This window comes from Rutidosis leptorrhynchoides, chromosome 8, assembly GCF_046630445.1.
Source record: "Rutidosis leptorrhynchoides isolate AG116_Rl617_1_P2 chromosome 8, CSIRO_AGI_Rlap_v1, whole genome shotgun sequence".
Lineage (NCBI taxonomy): Eukaryota > Viridiplantae > Streptophyta > Magnoliopsida > Asterales > Asteraceae > Rutidosis > Rutidosis leptorrhynchoides.
Window position 1 is genome coordinate 321,682,607 of NC_092340.1, and position 7,336 is coordinate 321,689,942.

Here is a 7,336-nt window from a genome sequence, read left to right on the forward strand (position 1 = left end):
GATGACGTCATTACTCTTTCATTTACGGAGTAGAATAAAACCCTAAAAATCACTCTTTGACTCTTTCACTCTTTCATTCAGAAAAAAATAGGCAGCGGAACAAATCATCTTCAAGAATTCTTCAGCACCATTGAAGCAATAACGAATTCTTCATACACCGCTACTTAACACAGGTTTGTTTTTCACCCATCTTCAACGCTTTTGCTAATTGGGATTTAAAAATTTTTTTACCCTAAAAATCCAACAATCCACATAAGCAATCAAGAATTCTTCAGCGCCATTTCAAAGATCGAAGCCATAACATCATCTTCATACAATCGCTACTTAACACAGGCTCGTTTTCCATTCAGCTTTGGTACTTCACTGTTGTTTTTGACCCATTTGGTATTTCACTGATGTTTTTGACCCATTTGATACCTCGCTGATTTTTTTTTGTTATATAGTTTTTTAAGTTAACGGTTTGATTAGGTTTTTTTATGCATTTTATTTCAATGGATATTATTATGATTTTGTATATCCTACATGATTAACATAGTTTTGTTATCTAACTTTGATCTATTGGTTTATGTTATTTGGATAAAGATGTCATGTTCATTCTTCTTATAAGTTTTTTTAAAAAGGTGAAAAAAAATTGGAGGCACACAATGTGTTTGATGAAATGCCAAAAATGAATTTGATGTTTGGCATAGAACGAGAGGTATGTCTTATCCATGCCCATTAAAATATGATCAAAAAGTTTGAACAACTAAATTAAATTTTTATTCACCAACCATTGATTATTGTGCCATGAACAGATGAACTCTTCACTCAGAGTTGATTATACATGTAAACACCAAACTTGCTTACATGCTTTTGTTGCATTAGGAGGAAACCAATGTTTTATAGGAAATCTAAAGGGAATGGATGTTTAAAACACGAAGATGTATCATCCCTGTTTCTTTCTTCGTAGTGTAATTTTTACAATGGAATTCTATGTCAGGTATAACCCTATATTTCTTAATGCTTATGTTCAATGTGCAATATTAATATTTAGTTTTTTTTTAGATTCGAATTTGGATATGCCATTTATTTCATTCACATTCACATATAGGTTATAACATTTTCTATAATAGCTAAACAACTCAAGATTTGGATCTAATCCTGTTAATTCGATTCAAACTGGAATCCTCAAAGGATCATCAATTCAGGTTTGTACATGTGAATGCTCACGCTTCCTTGAAAATTGCAATGATTAGATGTGAAAACAAGTTACTATGTGTAACTTCTTAAACTTTTTTTTTTTTTTTTTCATTTTTTCAAATGCCTTGTGAATGTACTGAAGTCATTCAATGGATAGAGATGTGTTTATGGTATACTAATGATATGCCCATGTATGAGTATGGTATTTGATAATATGTCATGTATAGGAGAAAGCAAAGCTTTTTTACTCCAAAAAGTCATATTCAAGTTCATGTTAACATTTCTATATTAAAACAAAGTTGCAACTCATCAGATTTTTGGATATGAAACTAAGAGTTTGTATCAATTTTTCATGAGTTAGTTACTATTTATCTTTGATAGTCGGCTTATAATGTAGTCTAGGTCCTTGGGAATTGAACGGGCGCACAATTAGCTAAGATAAAATCTCTATCAAACAAATATCATTATACACGCGTTCTTTATGTGTAAGTTGTTAATACACACTTTTTATCATCTGTTATGTACTGAATTTGCCCAAATTTGTTTAATGTTTTGTAGTAGCATGTTGAGATTGGTGTTTATCTATTAAATGTGAAGCAACAATCTTGATAAATGTGCTCGAATGATGCTTGGAACTGGATGTCGAGAATTCGAGGAAGATTCCTAAATGAGCCCGATTCTTTTAATGAGTTATTGCAGTCCTTGGGGCATCTTTCTCCAAGTGCATCATATGGGTGGTTATGGGCATTAAGCAAAAGTGGTACATTATTACTTTATTACATACATTCGAGTGGTTACACCTAATGTATGTATGCGGAACAATGGGATGTAGGCTAATAGCTATCAAGGTTAGTTCTAAGTGTTTGACCATGTAGATTTCTCATCTACTCATTTCAATGAAGCTTACCTTGATGTTATACAAATTGCATATTTCCATATTTAATACGGAGTAATTGCTTTTTAATTGGTGTACGGTTTCTTAAATTTCACTAAAAGCAAATAGGAATTGTGAGATAATAGAACTTATTTACTATTAAGTTAGTTATGGGTTGACAAACTGATAGAACTATAAAGGTGAGTAAGTTGTAATTTTATCATTCTTTGTTATTTGCAGAAAACAGTGACCATTAGTTGATTGCATATTTTAACTATTGTTATAAAAATATATTTATAAATAAAACCCGTGATTTCACGGGTCATTAAACTAGTTTTAAATCCTAAATGCCATAACTGAATTAAAACGTGCATAGCTAATGGAACATGATAACTAACTAAAAGAAACGTGGAGTAAATAAAGGGATAATGCATGCATATGTCTACAAACGTGGAGGTGGATGATTATCCAAATCTCACTTTCAAAATACCAATTCAGCATACTTTTGCTTAATTCCATTTAGCCCACCTGCAGTAACTTGGGCTGCCATTATTATTTTTTTAAACAGTAGTTTGGACTCAAGTAATAAACCATCCACACGATCATCTCCCGCAGTTACATAACCTGCCTTCAACTGCTGCCAATCAGAGGGCGTGGCTATTAAACCCTCTCCCCACTGTCCCCCCCAACGCAATGCGCGAAAGGTGACCTTATGTGAAATTCAAGATCAATGGGTATCATTGTGTGCAATGTTACCACCCCATGGAATCGAACTCCCAACCTCTAACAAAGAGGTATGGATATGCTGGCCCGTATCATAGATCAAGTGAATACTGGGAACATAATTGGTGAATCTTTTTATGAATTTGCCATTTGATGCTTTCTATTAGTTATGTGAATAATGGAAACAGTATTGGTGAATCTTTTATATGAATTTGTCGTTTGTTGCTTTCTAATTTCCTTGAGATCTAAAAACATCTCGTTATTTTATGTAGTTGTTCATTTGAGTCAATATCATTGTTTTATGTATTTTATTTTGTGGGTTTTTTTTAAATCTGAAGTAAACCAATTATTAGGTATCTAGAACTGTATAATGGTCAAAATGAGTAATCATATGATCAAAATGGGTACTCTTGAATTAAGCAACATCAACTTTACATTATGTTCAAATGATAAGTAATTTCAGGTTCTGAGTTTTTATGTAGTTGTTCAATTGTCATTAATAAGTAGTTTTAGACCTATTTACTCAGGAATTTTTTTATATAGTTGGACAATAGGTTCTATTAATGTTATTGATAAGTTTTTAACAATGTGAGTTTGGATCCACTACTTAGATAATGACCAATTTAGTCTGAAGAACAAAGGATCCCAGTGAAAGATAACGTCGAATAGAACACAACAAAGGTTAGTGAACCTTCATCTTTAAAAGCTCTAAGAATCCTAAATGATTGTTTATGAACTCTCCATATTTGAAAAAAAATTTGACAGCATATATTGTTGACTATATATATATATATATATATATATATATATATATATATATATATATATATATATATATATATATATATATATATATAGTGGTAGGATCAAGAGGGAAGTAACCATTCGGGGGGAAGCGGGGGGAAGCAAAAACTTTTTTTTTTTTTTTTTTTTGAAAAAATTTTGTTCACGAACATTATAGATGAGATGAAAATATGAATATTTAGTAGAGACACTTTGTGATAAATGTTTTTATTTTGGCGGGAAAACGCTCGAAGAAGTAATATATAACAATTATCGTGTTTTTCGAGCGTATTTTGAGGTTTTAGCTATTGGGGTTTAGATATTAGGGTTTATAGGGTTTAGATATTAGGGTTTAGAAATTTAGGGTTTAAGGTTTAGATTTAGGGTTTAGATTTAGGATTTAGATTGAGTTTTTAACACGAACGGTTTAGAGTTTAGGGTTTAGGGTTTAGGGTTTAGGGTTTAGTGTTTTGGGTTTATGGAATAAACCCAAAACACCAAACCCTAAACCCTAAACCCAAAACTCTAAATCGGGCTAAATTTTACTTCACAAAACATGAAGAAAAAAAAAACGTTCATATTCTTCACGAACAATATTATCTTGAATGTTATTTTTGTCGATCTTTTTCCCGCCTAAATAATAACATTCATCACGAAGTGTCTCTTCTAAATGTTCATATTCTCGTGTGATCTTGATGTTGGAAAAAAAAAATTCAAAAAAAAAAAAACGAAAAAAAAAAAATTTTGCTTCCCCCCGCTTCCCCCCGATTGGTTACTTCCCCATTGATCCTGCCCCTATATATATATATATATATATATATATATATATATATATATATATATATATATATATATATATATATATATATATATATAGTGGACCAATCCATGGATAAGCACTAAATGGGGCACAAACTGGATAAGTAAAATTTTAAATTTTTTTTTAAAAAAAAACGATCCTTTAATATGCAAATAGAAGAAAACGAAAAAATTTTAAAAAGTTTTTGAACAAAATCGTTCGAAAATCGATGATGAATGGTAAACATCGATGATGAATGGTAAAAATTGATGATGAATGGTAAAATTAACCATTCATCTGGTTAATTTATCATTCATTTTTGTTCGCGATGAATGATAAAATTAATCAATGCTAAAAAAAAGCAGATGAATGGTTAATTTAACCATTCATCTGTTTATGATGAATGATAAAAAAACAGATGAATGGTTAATTTAACCATTCATCTGGGTTTTTTAGCATTGATTAATTTTATCATTAATCGTAAACAAGATGAATGATAAATTAACCCGATGAATGGTTAATTTTACCATTCATCTTCGATTTTTGAAAGATTTTGAACTTTTTTTTTATGAAAAAAATTGATTAGAGGTACATTTTAATGCAGATTTATGAATGTAAAAAAAAATTCAAAAAAAAAAAAATTTTATTTTGCTTATCCGGTTTGTACTCCTTTTAAGCTTATCCATGGATCATATATATATATATATATATATATATATATATATATATATATATATATATATATATATATATATATATATATATATATATATATATATATATATATATATATATATATATATATATATATATATATGTTAACATCCTTTTTCTTACATACGTATGAAGCTACCTGATCAGGTTTTTTTATATTTCTCGATTGAGAGTGGATTTCAATTATTAAAAATGGGGTGGGTCTAAATGATTATGCTCAGGGGAGGCCTGGAGGGGGGGGGGGGGACAAAGTGATCAACCGCTCAGATAATTATAAGGTCGAGTGACATATATTAGTAATTATTCAGTGAGTTTTGCAGTCCTTGACAAGGGCTTTAAAGCGAGTTAAGGAGTGTCCAAAGCGGATTAAATGTGAATGAGATATCGAATCTCAAAGTTGTTATTTGATGCAAAATTTAAAAGTTTTAGTATTTGTCTCACATCAGTTGAGAGCAAACCTAAAGCTACAGTCTTCACTATATATAAAGGCTCTAGGCTTTGTAGAAAGACATACCAAAAATTGTATAAGCATTTTTATACAATAAGAGTTTTCCTCTTAGCTTCAACATGGTCTCCCCGTTCCGATTACCTTTCAGGCAAGTGTTCAAGTCCGACAATACGCTGCTTTGGACTGGTGTACCATGGGAACAGACGAAAAATCTGTTTAAGGAAATTGTGTCAAACACACGCCCGGTTCAACCTTCAATTCGGTTAGATCGTTTTATTCTCCATTCTTAATCTGATTATTTATTTTGTGTGAGTATTATAATCCGATTAGTTTATATATTATTTTCAGTTTCGTATATATATTTTACCTATAAACTTAAACAGATTCATACTCCATGAAAACTGATATGTTAATAATGATTATTTTAATTTAATGATTGATAGTGCTTACACACATCTTGTTGTTATTATTTGGATCATAATCTGGCCGCTATTTAATTTGTCTTTACTTCTGCCAATCTGACTTTATTTATCTGTTTATTTTGGTTGCTGATCTTTGAATTACACATATATAAATCTACATGTTTCATCATGTGTGTTAATATGCTTTGTTGATGATAGTGTTTTCTTAGATTACACTTATAAATCATAATGCCGTTTATGTTTTTAAACATTAAACAATTAAACATGATGTAATATTTAAGTTACATGTGTCTGTCGATATTTATATTTATGCATATGATTTTCAAATATATAGTGATGGGTGAATTCATCTGTATGGTATCAACTATTGATTTAAATTGTCGCTATATAATTTGATTATTATTATGTGTTATACACCATACTAGTCATGTGAGATCAGATTCCTTAATTCTATTTGCACATAAGCCGCTGTCGTTTTCGAATCGTTTTTGTACATCTATTTATTTAGTTTAAAATTCGTGTTATATAAGCTAAAAAATATATATATAAATATATTTGCTTTCTTAACCGAAATTGCATGTAAAGCGTTTTTGCCGAATCTAATGGCGGTAAAACAGATAGTGGATCTTTATGATTATAGATTAGAATATTAGTGGACCTTAAGTATATTTATATATATCTAATTGTGATTATAAATATAGATAACAATAGTCTATATTTGATCTATATCCATTATGATTAAATTCTGGCTTGATTGTGAACGTTGCAATTAAGTGAATTTAATGGTACAGTGTATGTACAATGACATAATTTATTGGTCTGTAGTTCAGTTTAATGTTGTAAAACTGTTTTAATTTCGATTATGTGTTATAATGATTAGTCTGTTGCATAATCAGAAGGTGTCAATATTAATTTGCTGTGTTTAATAGTTGTTAAAAGTTGATGATATGCTATTCAACACATTTTATGTTTGCTGAATTTATAGCAGCTTGCTGAGATCTGACAGTATTTGTTGTCTAGGTTGATATTAATCTGCTGTGTTTAGAAAAAATTTGTACAGCTTTGCGGACTGATTTTAGACAGCTTAAATGGCTGTTTCTGGACAGCTTGATGGGCTATTGCTGGACATCTTAATGGTTGTTTATGGACAGCCTAAATGGCTGTTTTTTTTTTGGACAGTTATTGACGTTGTTTTTTGACAGATTATGATGCTATTTTGGACAGCTTTTTTTTGGATTGTTTTCGGGCAGATGTTAGATAGGTTCTGGAAATATTTTGGGTATATTTTAAACTGATTTTGGGCAGGTTTCTTAACTACTTTCGGTTCAGTTATGGATTTAGTTCGGGGATGTTTTGGACCCATTTGAAATGTTTTAAAAAAGCTGTTAAAATCT

General features: G+C 30.1%; 1 long non-coding RNA gene across 1 annotated transcript; it reads left to right on the forward strand.

The window, feature by feature from the left end:
- Window positions 1–432: 432 nt before the first annotated feature.
- On the forward strand, window positions 433–1,882 carry LOC139863081 (uncharacterized). The gene is made up of 3 exons (XR_011764395.1): window positions 433–979; window positions 1,113–1,187; window positions 1,738–1,882. It is a non-coding gene; the product is annotated as an uncharacterized lncRNA (long non-coding RNA).
- The last annotated feature ends 5,454 nt before the right edge of the window (window positions 1,883–7,336 follow it).